This window comes from Dasypus novemcinctus, chromosome 24 (genome assembly GCF_030445035.2).
Source record: "Dasypus novemcinctus isolate mDasNov1 chromosome 24, mDasNov1.1.hap2, whole genome shotgun sequence".
In the NCBI taxonomy this organism is placed as follows: domain Eukaryota; kingdom Metazoa; phylum Chordata; class Mammalia; order Cingulata; family Dasypodidae; genus Dasypus; species Dasypus novemcinctus.
Window position 1 is genome coordinate 20,716,038 of NC_080696.1, and position 12,354 is coordinate 20,728,391.

A 12,354-nucleotide genomic window follows, 5' to 3' on the forward strand; every position below is an offset into this window, starting at 1 on the left:
TGAGCTCAGATTCAGTATGTGAAATACCAGATTGTAAACACTATAGATAAATCTGATTTTCATAGCAGCTGATTTGACCATCAATGGGCTTTAAAAATCTTTTAGAAGATGACTTTTACTTAATGGTTTGTTTTTCAGCTAAGTTGATTATTTTTCTAAAGCAGTCTGTATATATTTCTGAGTAAAGATTAACTATTTTAAAAATTCATATTTTCCTTTTGTTGAATAAAACAAATAACAATGATGCAATTAATTATAAGGGATAAATAAAAACCACAGAGGGGCAAGCTTGTTTGGAAAATATTTATGAACAATCTGTTTTCAAAGGTCTAAGACCAACATTGCTTCTTTCTTTTCCTTGTGGGTATTTCTGATGCAAATGAATAAATAGAAAGTCTTAAGAAAAAAATCCTACTTGTCATCTCATTTAAGCATGTCGATTTCTTGGTTCCAGCCAAATGTTGCTTGAGTATTTGCCAATATTTCACCTGAAGTTATTGAGATTAAAATTATTCCCTGAAAAGATGTTATCTAAAAGCCTACTTCCTAAAGAAGAAATTAGGATTAGTTGCTTGTGGACAGGATAGTAAATTCTATGTCCTGGGTGTATGAATTTGGCAAGTGAGAATATGTGGTCAATTTGTGTGAATTAATTAATTTTTGTGGATCCTTTTAGTGTGGGGTAATATATGTCACAACTGTTTTCTAAGTAAATTGAAGACATTTACATACTTTTTCATTGATTGTGTCTCTGGCTACCCACTCAGTTAACTCCGTGCACCACTGCGAGTTTCATAGATCAGTATGTGGTGAGAAATTCACCATTCGTTGGAAGAATCACAGGAAAAAGGAAAATAACTCTTTCACTTCTAATTCATTACTTTTAAGAAAGATTGAAAGTATCTGAGGGCCAAAGTAGGGAAATCTCTACTTATCAATTCCCTACCCTGGAGACTACCTGGGATTTGAAAAAAAAAAAATGTTTTCCTCTACTGACACTCTGAATTTACTGCACATTGCAGCCTTTTATATCAAAGTCATGGTCACACCATCCTAACAGTGATGGGTCAATATTGAATAATTCATTGTGGTTGGGAAATGGTGGGAAGGGTATCTCCTTTTGTCTTTTTTTCTCTAGAAATAAACTTTTGTCCAATATTTGTATTAAGGACAGTGGGACTTTAGTTTATGTCTATTTTCTTTCATAGCTCAAAACATGTAGCAGTACAGTTCTAATCTTGCAAAAACTGCATGAAGTTGATAAGTTGAAGATTTTTTAATCAACACAATGCGGTATCTTTTATTATAAAAGAATTTCCCCCTTAATTCAAACCAATTGTACAGTGTATTTGTGGTTCTCTGTGTGTATGCATGTCTCTGTGTGTCTTTGTGTTTTCTTGTGCTGCCTGAAGACAATATGCCCTTTCTATGGATAGAAAGAATTTTTAACTCAAGGTGATAAATATCTAAATTTCAAGGTCTAACATGGAAATGCCACCTCTGACTTATCGATAGTTTCTAGCTTGTTCTTCTACAAAACACAAAGCACATATTTTCTAACCACAATTGAAACCATTTTAAAATAGCTTTTTTAATGCGGTGAATCTATGTGAAACTTCTGTAAGCCATTTGTAGAGAAAGCCATGAAAATCCTAAGCATTGTATGTATTGGATTTCCCGCCCCCACCCCCTTCCCTCAGGAAGATTTTCTTTAGGTTAATGTTAGAAAATTGGGACAATTTATTCTTGAGGGTTAGTGAAATAGCTAAAGGAGATACTGGATATCAGAACATATCATGTGGCCTTCTGAGGGTGGAAGAAACTAGGAACAAGTTCTATATTATTCTTATTCCATGAGACAACTCCCAGAACACAAGGTCTGAAATTGTCCAGGTAGACCCTTCCTTGTGAGAAGACCACCAAAAGATCAGCTCTCTCCTGGGGCCCCATTTCATTGTGATTCACTAAGGTTAACAGAACTTCCAGAAGTTTCTGTCTGGTGGCTCAGAATTTAAACATGTGTTAATACCCAGTTCTTTGTCCTTACTCTCAGACTCCTCTGAGTGACTCATTCTGAAAGTCAGGTGTGGAAGAGAGAGGGACATGAAGGAAAAAGTTGGGTCAGGATTTATATTTGTCTAATGGTACATGTTCCAAAGTATTTCTGGACTATTTTAAAAGTGGGCTGCACAGATATTCATCTCTGTGACCATATGTCTGAAGCATTTCATCACTGGGGAACAGCTGAAAGTAGTTGGTGGTTCACATACTCCACGTTAGGTGTTATAAGTACGGTCAGAAGAGGGACATATGTCTGAGGTTCGTGGGGCTGTGATGAGAAATGCCTGTGCCTCCTGTTATGTATCTTTGGACTTGGTTGCATGACTGCAATTGCTCAATTCCAGGTAAGTTTATTCTCCAAAAGTAAGGGCTGGGTGGCTGTAAGGATTAACTTGAGCAGGACATGAGGCCAGTCACAGTTTTTATGGGATCATCCTGTGTCACCTGTTTACCTTTTATTCACCTTTTATTTTTTAAGGCATCACACCCCTGTGAATTACTTTTGCAGACTGTGTTTTCCCCAAAGTATAAGCTCACGCGAAAGAACATTCAAAGTAAGAGAAATATACACTGTGTCTAGGAGAGAGATCACAGTGGCTGAATTTCATTTTTTTTTTTCATCAAGATCCAAGTAGCTCCTATAGGAGTAAACCTCCCATTCCCTGTAACTAAGACTAGTAGATAGCTGGTTAATCCAAATATTTGATTAACTTTTGGGGGTGGTCATAAATCTGAGGCATACATACCTTTAACATTTTTGTTTTAACTTAAAGCATACAGCCATGAAATCATGCACTAATCTTTTTGATGTAGGGCCAACGTTTTACTATGAATGTGTCGTAGTTGGTTTGAGTTCTGCTTTGCCTTTCTTGCAAAAACCACACCCGTAATATATCTTTTGCAATTTCCGGTCTGGGTTTCTTTAAAGCATAGCAAGAATTTAAAGATATATGCAAAGAGATTGGAGTTCAGAATCATCTTCTATTTTTTCACAATGCATACCCCATCCTAATGTTGTCTTGGCCGCACCTAATTCATTTTAGCAACTTATCTTTATTAAGTCTTTTCAAAACATTCAACTGAGTTTTTATAGATACAATGGTCTCTTTCTTTTTCCACTCCCATTTCATCAGTTTGTGCAATGCTTAGTTAAACTTAATAATGATTACAACTGGCATAAACTATTTGGGAATAAACACAACTGATACTTGTGAGGCATACAAATGTATTGGTGCGTGGAGAGGGCTTCAGGTGTTGGAGATATAAGCCTGCTAGGACCTGAGTATTCCACATCTATGGACATCAATGAGTGTATTTTAAGAGAATGGAAGGAATTAGTTAACCCGACAGAGGCCCTTAAGCAGGTGGCAGTTGAGATGGTGTATCACTCAGGATAGGCTAGATAATGCTGCAGTAAGAAGCAATTCCCAAATCTTGATGATGTGCAGAAATACGTTTTACGTTTTTCTCATACTATGTGTCCATTTTGGCTGAAAGTCTTGCCCCGGGACCTGGGCACATGCTGCAGCCACAATTTGAGCAAATAGAGCACTCACTCTTCAAGTTTCATTGGCCAAAGTAAGCTGACAACCACATCTGTCTTTATGGGGACAAAGAAACACAATCCTACCCTGTGCCTAGAAGGAAGAAAGAAGGAAATCTTTTGTTGATGGCTGGAATGACTTCCACGGGTTCCTTTTATTTTAATTCTGAAAAATAATAATTCTTTCTTTCAATGTTCCTACAGTCACTATTCTAATTGCTTTAAAGCATAACCTCAAATCATCCTCTAAACATTTGTATGAGGTTAGTACTATTATACACATTTTACAGATGAGGAAATGAAACATACAGAGGAGGAATGGTTACCAAAGGGTGATTGCACAGCAGAAATCAGGATTTGAGCTCAGGTAGCTTGATTCCAGAGTCCATGCTCTGGACACTTAGCCTCAGCTGCCTCTTTGAAGGCAGTAGAATAACAAATGGAGGAAGTAAACCAATATTTGAAGTGGTGATCGAGTCAGCTCAATGGACTTAGTTTTTCACCTATAATTCTACAATTCTTATCATTTTCTCTGTAAAAGTGGGACTAATTGTTTTTGTTCTACTGTTTACCACAGATTTTTTTTTTTTTTATTAATTACTGGGGCCAGGGATTAAACCTGGTACCTGTATGCAGGAAGCCGGTGCTCAACCACTGAGCCACATCAACTCTTTTGAGTCAGCTTTTTCGTTTGTTTGCCTGCTTGTTGTTTGTTTTTAGGAGCTGAACCCAGGAGCCGAACCCGGGACCTCCCATGTGGGAAACAGACTCTCAACAGTTTGAGCCACATCCTCTCCCCTACCCCTAGATGGTTTTAAGAGCCATTTCTTTTTTATCTTCAACTACTGTGCTACCTTTGTACTGACCAGGCTACCTTGTGCACCTAGAGCTGTGCCATCCAATAGACTAGCCATGGGTTACATGTACTATGCACTTGAAATGTGGTTAGTCCAAGATGAGATGGCTTGTAAGCATAAAACACACATGTGGATTTCCAAGACTTGGTATGAAAAAAATAATATAATATCTCTCACCAATAATTTTTCACATTGCTTATTTGTTGAAGTAGTAAGAGTTTGGATATATTGGATAAAATAAAATAAATTATCAATGTTAATTTTACCTATTTTTAACAATGCTTTAAAAAACCCAAGTCACATATGTAACTTACATTGTATTCTTTTGGACAGCAAGGCCTTAGACTCTAGGGTTGTGATGAGAGATGGATTGGACTGACATCAGTCAGCAATTATATTTTCTACCTAGAGTTGAGGAAATGTAAACATCTTAGTGAACAAATAAAATCTTTAATCAAAATTCTCAAGGGAAAATAAGAATTAAATTGTATGATTCCTAAAGCCTACAACCTATTGAAGGATAAATATTATGTATTTATTTAACAGTATGCCTCATGCAAGGTCATATTTTTTTTTTACCTGTTTTAGATGAATTCATGAACTCTGAGTTCATTTTCACTCATTAAGGAATTCAGCAAACATTTACTAAGAGTGTAGGTGCTCTGTGTGCTAGAAGTAGGAACTGCAACCTGATAGGAGATACAGCCTTTGCATCAGAAATATAAAATAACTGGCTAACTCACAAAAAAGATGTTGTTCCTTGCTGTAACACATGCAATAAAAAGGGTTGCTTTCTCCAACTTTAAAAATAATTTGTGCTGACATGCTGAAGATCCTGCCAGGTGTGTATACATAGGAGTCCATTCCATGCTAGATGGGATCCAATTCCTTATAACCAGCCCAGCAAACTCTTGGTCCTCTTAGATGAGTGCTGAGCCTCTAATTGCTCATTGGATCCAGCATTATCCTTGCTATTTCTTTACAAGAATGATAATTAATTGGCAAACCAAATAGAGCATAGAGAATACTTTAACAAGAAGCTTCTTTCTTGCACTTTGTTCCCACCAAAGACATGCTTCTCTTAGATGGAAGCTCGAAGTCATGCGAATGACATAGCCCTATGCCTGTCAGCCTGATTAGGAGCAAAGCAGGACAGGGCAGTCAGCTACACAGATTTGCTGTGTAACTTAGGGGAACTTATCATCCTCTTTAGGCTCAGGTGCTAAGGTCAGCTGGGACCGTACCTGGTCTATGAAATCGCTGCATTAGAATTACCAGGCATCCCCCCAGCGTGGGACATGACACCCGGGGATGAGCCTCCCTGGCACCGAGGGACCACTATCAACTACCAACTGATGATGCAACTGGAAAATGACCTCATACGGAAGGTTCAACGCGGATCAGCAGAATATCCCTGTCTACATAAAATAACATGACTTTAAAATGCTGTTTGACCTAATGTAAGGGGGAAATGGAAAGGAGAAATGAGTTTATATGGCTACGAGTCTCTAAAAAAGAGTCTGGAGGCTGTCAGAAGGATTGCCCTTATGCACAACTGAGCAGAGACTGAGAGACAGATAAAGCAGATACAACCCCCAGATATCGGTTCCTTCGAGGGCTAAAGAGACCCATGGTAGTTATGGTCATGGCCGATGGGGTTAACTACCAGGTCAGATGGCCCCTCTTTGGAACTGGTGTTTATGTGTGATGAATCTGGACTCAGATGGGATCTCTCTTCATAAGACTTTCATGCTAATGTGCTGGAGGTGCAGTTAGTGTCGGGGTTTAAGATATATTTAGGGGATTTGAATCTCTGGACTGACAATGTGATAGCCAGGTCCTGAGCCTCAACAGACTCCAGCACCTACAATCTGACTTATTGGGCTCACCACACTCAGCTAAGATGGAGTTGAAGAAGGACAACCACCACACCATGGAGCCTAGAGTGATTACAACTAAAAGTGGGAGGATTGCATCCAGCATCCATGTGGAATCTGAGCCTCCTCTTGACATAGAGGTGCAATGGACACAACCAATCCAATGTCCACATAGAAAAGGTGGCATTGGATTGAGAAAAGTGGACATGATGGCTGATGGGTATGGGGAAAGGCAGGAAGAGATGAGAGGTGGAGGAGTCTTTGGGACATGGAGCTGCCCTGGATGATGCTTCAGGGGCAATCACCGGACATTGTAAATCCTCACAGGGCCCACTGGATGTAATGGGGGAGAGTATGGGCCATGATGTGGACCATTGACCATGAGGTGCAGAGGTGCCCAAAGATGTACTAACCAAATGCAATGGATATGTCATGATGATGGGAAGGAGTGTTGCTGGGGGGGGGGGGGTGAGGTGGGGGTGGTAGGGTTCAAAGGGATCTCATATATATATATTTTTAATGTAATATTATTACAAAATCATTTAAAAAAATGCAAAAAAAAAAAAAAAAAAGAATTACCAGGCAGACTGCAAGGATCCACTTCCAGACAGTCTGATGCGTTAGACTTGAGTAAGGTCCAGGGAATATGTATTTTATAAATATCTCCAGGAGATTCCGACAGCCTCCTACTCCCTCCTCTAGGGACTGGAAACCCATTTGTCATTTCCAAAATTTTTTGTCCATGACCCACAGTGAGAAATTATTTTTGAGATCTAGTACATGTACATGAATAACTAAAACAGAAATGTCCAAACAATATTTACTTTTCACAATGGGTGATGCTCTCTAAGTTCTGTTCCTTTGTATTTCTATTTTTCTTCCATTTATATAAAAATTTTTTTGTGTGGCCCAGAAATTGATCACACAATGGTTTCCAGTCTGTCATTTGAAAAAAAAAAACATGGGAAAATACAGTCCTTTTCATCTCTAAGGGATTAAATCAAACTTGGAAATCAGAGATTAAAAACTCTGAATTCAGAGATGATTAAATTCCACTTTGGGATTTTTATCTTGAAAATCATCCCTTTGACTTTATTAAAGGTCCAATAAATCTGTCCCAACTCTATTTACTGTGAGAGCAGTATCTCCTAGATTGTAATGTATATCATGTTCTTGATGACTTAATTTGGGTGATAAATGGTGAAAGTCAGGAAGAATTCAGTGGAAATCTGTGTAAAGTGCATCAAATCTGGGAAAGCAGAAGAACTGTTCCACTCACAGAAGCCTCTTCTTCCTGAATTCTCTACCTTCCATTTGATTTCTTGACACCTTCTTTGTTTACCCCTGGCCTTTGCCTCCAGTCATAATCCTTTCTTTTAGCTAAAGAAATAAGGACAAATCTTTCGATTCATCAGTGCCGGGCTTCCCAGGTGGTCAGAGAGTTGGCTGCAGTCTTTTCATTCCCCAGGGGCTCTCTCTGCCCCGTCATGTCTTCTTGGGAGCAGCCGGCAGTGGAGGGAAGGACCCTGTCTTTTGTCTTGCAGTACCTTATTTTATAAGGATGTCCAGGAACTCATTGGGCTCCCAGGCTATATGGTGGAGAGTGAGGGTGCTTTGCCCCTGTCAAGCTAAATGGCAACTCTGGCCCTTGTCTTCAGGTTTTGGGATCCGGCCGCATGTTGAAGTCACCAGCTGCTCCTTTAACCCTGCTCACACTGCCCATCTTTTGGATAAATCTGTTAGTTCTTCAGACCACACAAGTGAAAAGGGTACTTGCAAATAACTCCTCTGCCCTCTGACTTCACTTTAACAGCCCTCCAAGGAAATAAGGTCGCAAGTTCACTGATGGCAGGAAAGACCCACTGGTGGCCTGAATGATCCCCCACATTTACAGTACCAGTCCTAATTCATAAGGAAACTACAGTGCCTTTCCTTTAGAGCTCAATGACTTTCCCATGTGTTTGATATTTTTAGTTCTAAGCACTGTCTTCAGTGCTCCTCCAACATGTGTTTGAGAAGGACCCAGCGGTCTCATATTAAGATAATTGTTTTAACTGCTGTTTTGAAACACCACGGCATTGCACCAAGAAACTTCCTATTCAGTAACCTGCACAGTTGGTTAAATAAAAATTGATCCCTAGTCAATCAAATGAATCTAATAAGTTGTAGATAAATACATGATTTCATCACCTACAATATGAGTGCCCAAAGGGAAATAAGTGACCTCACTCGAGGTGTTGATACTCCTTGTAATAAATGGATCAGCTGTATGCGTGAGCTAAGCGATCAATGATCTCACAAGGCTTGCTGCTACAATCCACTGAAACAATACCAGTCCAAGAACGTGGGACGGGAAATGCTACCCAGAGGGAGCAGGACTACCCGGAATATGTCTTAACAGACTCAAACATAAATTAGCCTCTATAAATCTCATTGCTTGTTATTTTACTGACATATATATCCTGCCAAAATATTACATTCTTGAAAGGGCTGTATAAGTAGATTAAATGGCTTCTGTCCTCGGGAATGTGGAAGCCTTTATTTGTTTTGTTAAGAGTCTTTAAAATATCCTTAGGTTATGCGTCAAACAGATGTCCAGGGTAAATGTTCCTGACCCATTTAAACATTTCTTAGCTTGAATCGAGGTCCACTTTCGGCAGCTTGTGTACAGTTTGACTCACTGGCCAGCACCTGACAAAACTGTGAGTCTGGTAATGCTAGGCTTTAATGGCTCTATGGTGTGACTTTTAATGGCAGGGCTGAGGAAACTAAGATAAATTAAAACCTAATTGGGTACGTTAACAGTTTTAGCAGTCTGCACATATGGATCCCAGGAGAACACTTTAAAAGATGTTACAGTTTAGCTCCTGTTGCAGCGTTTAGCTGCAGAATGTGAACTAAACAGTCTTTTTCCAATCCATTGCTCAAGGTTGAGTTTGCTTTTTATTTTGAATGTTATGTTCACTGAGTGTGGATGTCACATGCACTTTTCTACCCCTGACTAGTTCAGAACATGACAAGAGGGCTTAGGATACAAGTGCCCCAACATGAAATCCACAGAACATTCATCAGAGAAGGAAAATTCCTTAAGGCTTTTAAGGTGATTTGCTCCATGTTAGAAGGGCAGGGATTTCAAGGAGTCTCAGTTGCCTTGAAGTCCTCCATCGCTTCCTTGCTGTCCAAATGGCCCAAATTCGCCAGCCAGCTTTGTTTGTTTTGTAACTTGAGATCACCTGTCAGGGGGAAAAAACCTCCCTGGGTGCCTTACAATGAAAACAAAATTAATTCTACTTGGATCGTCAACCAACTCTAGCCCCCATGGTTTTTCTCTCTTAATCATTCCTCAGCAATATTTTGCTCCATTCCTTTGGTCGCTGACATGGAGTGAGCTAGAGAAGACGGATGCTTGGATACAGCTTTGTCCATAGGCATCGAAACAGGTTCCTTTAACCTTTGAGCAAAAACTTAATATCAACTGGGTACAATTGCACCTAGAAAGGATCTGAGAAAGAACTTGAAGAAGATATTCTCTTTTCTTGCATAAAAGAGAGAACCAAAGAAATTACTTATTAGTGTGTTTAAAGTTTCCTAATATAACTTTTCCATGGCCAATAGAATCAACTCACAAATCTTGTAAAAGTCTCTTGATATTGGTTGAGCCAGGTTTTCACTACTTTTTAAAAATTTCCTAATTAAAAGTTCTCCGAGTTTCTCCTCTTTTGACTTACCCAAAGATGTGAGGACAAGAGGAGTGAAGTGATTTTTAAAAATCAGTTTGAATTGATTTAGGACTCTGTAGATAGCACAGTGCTGGGGAGTGAGTCATGCCTTAATCTGCATTCCTGCGAGTGTGAGCCTATTTGTAAACAGGACTTCTGCAGATGCTGTTACTATGTAAGGAGTGGGCTCATGTGTGAATAGGTCTCCAAAGAGTCTATTAAGGCCCATGTTGAATCCGGTGGGTCTTAATCAAATGACTGCGGGCCTCTAAGGCAAATTCAGACCCAGAGGAAATTCAGACCCTGTCAGTAGAAGCCAGGAAGCAGTGGAAATCACTGGAGCAGATACAGGAAAGAGAGAGAGATGGCCCTGCAATGGAGGATTGCTGGAACGCTGAGGACTTTGGAGGAAGTAAACCTTGCCAAAACCTTGATGTTGGACTTCTTGCTTCCAAAACCATGAGAAATAAATTCCTGTTTTTTAAACCAGTACACTGTGTGGTATTTGTCAAAGCAGCCCTGGCGAACTGAAACAGCAATAATGTGCACTTAGAGAGGTTTTTAAATCTCTTTTGTTTAATACAAATGAAGTACATGTCATTACAACTGAGTGTAATTAACTAGAATTGTCTAAGTGTGTGAAAAAATGTTTCCATGATCACTTTCCATTTCCTACTTCGTTGGCTAAACTGAAGTCCTCTGGTGGGGTAGTTGGGTATGCAATTCTTCAAAACTGCTGTATCTTTGATTTACAGAATCTAAGAATCATAGATAAGCTTATACATTTGGCTCTCAGAGATGAGAAAATATTAGATGAAACTATTGAAACTAGTGGTTTCTATTTCAAATATGTATATTTTTCATAGATTTATTGCTTATCATTGCACCAAGTATAAACTTGGACATACCTGAAAATATTCCTTCCTTCTCCTTTTTCTAATGCCTTCTTTCCCCCCCTCTTTATTTTTTTTAAATGTTACATTAAAAAAATATGAGGTCCCCATATACCCCCCATCCCCCTCATTCTAATGCATTCTTAACCAGTGTGAATACAAACATAAAAGGTAATAGGGCATGCAAGCACACAAGCATGCATAATTCACACACCTTTTTGGATCAAGGGGAAAGAAATTCCCATTGAATATTGGAATATGGTACAAATATATAGGCATTTGTTCGAATTTCACCAAAGGCTGAAATTTGATCTCCTCAATCAACACTGTCTAAGAAATAACCTAAGGGAACCCAATGAATCTGCTTTCTGAAGATTCTATTATTGCATTTTAATAGGAGGCATCTCTATTTTAGTCAATGTGCAACCCAGCTCTATGAGTATGGATGAATATCTTTATGGAGAGAGGTAGCTGAAACTTGCAACCTCAAATATCTTGTGTTTTCTTTACAAAAGTTGGGGAAACTGCTTCCCTTTTAAACAGGGACTGAGTATAGACTGAATATAGATACCCAGCCTTTCCATTAGTGCTCCAAAGCAATGATGAGATAGCCTGATATCTTTAAATAGGACCGCTAAATTTAGGGGATAACACAAAAGAAATAAATGTAGAAAGTAACTTGAAACTAGACAAATCTGGAATAAAAGATATGACTTGTTTTTAGGCCTGTTCCCTCCTTATGAGATTCTGGGAAAAGATCCTCTGCTCACCCCTTCCCCTCTACAACTGGACCCCTCCTCTTTCTAAGGAAGAGTCCCATAGGGTATATATCCACCAGAGAACAATCTTTGCCTAGTTAATAGCTATGTTTGTATGGCCAGCTAATGAGGAAGTTCATTTAAGTGGTTGATTTAACTTTTCCAGTTTTAAAATGTGAAATGGCATAGTCTGAATAGGTATGAATTAGAATAAGATCTAAACTATTTGCAAAGAAAGCCTTGGATTTGAAGTGGACTGTGCTAACATCAAAGAATGTCAGAGTCAAAATACTGTTAGATTTAACCTGGACCGTATGCATTCCTTCTCATCTGTGTGCATGTGTGTGCATGTGTGTGTGTGTGTGTGTATGTGTGTTGAAAGGAGAAGGGGTGAGGAAGATCAGAATCTCATGTAGATTTTTTGGTAACATATCCTTCTCCCCAAATTCTCATTTATCTGCCTCTCTATCCCTCACTGGCTTAAGAATTACTGCTAAAAATGAGGCAGTTGCTAATTGGACTATGGTATTGATCCAATACCTCTTATCTCATGGGGAATAAAATAAGTTAGCAACCATGGCATGCTATCTCCTTGAGGAAAAGCTGGTGCCCAGAGAAGCTAAATGTCTTCCTCCAGGCACCTTCC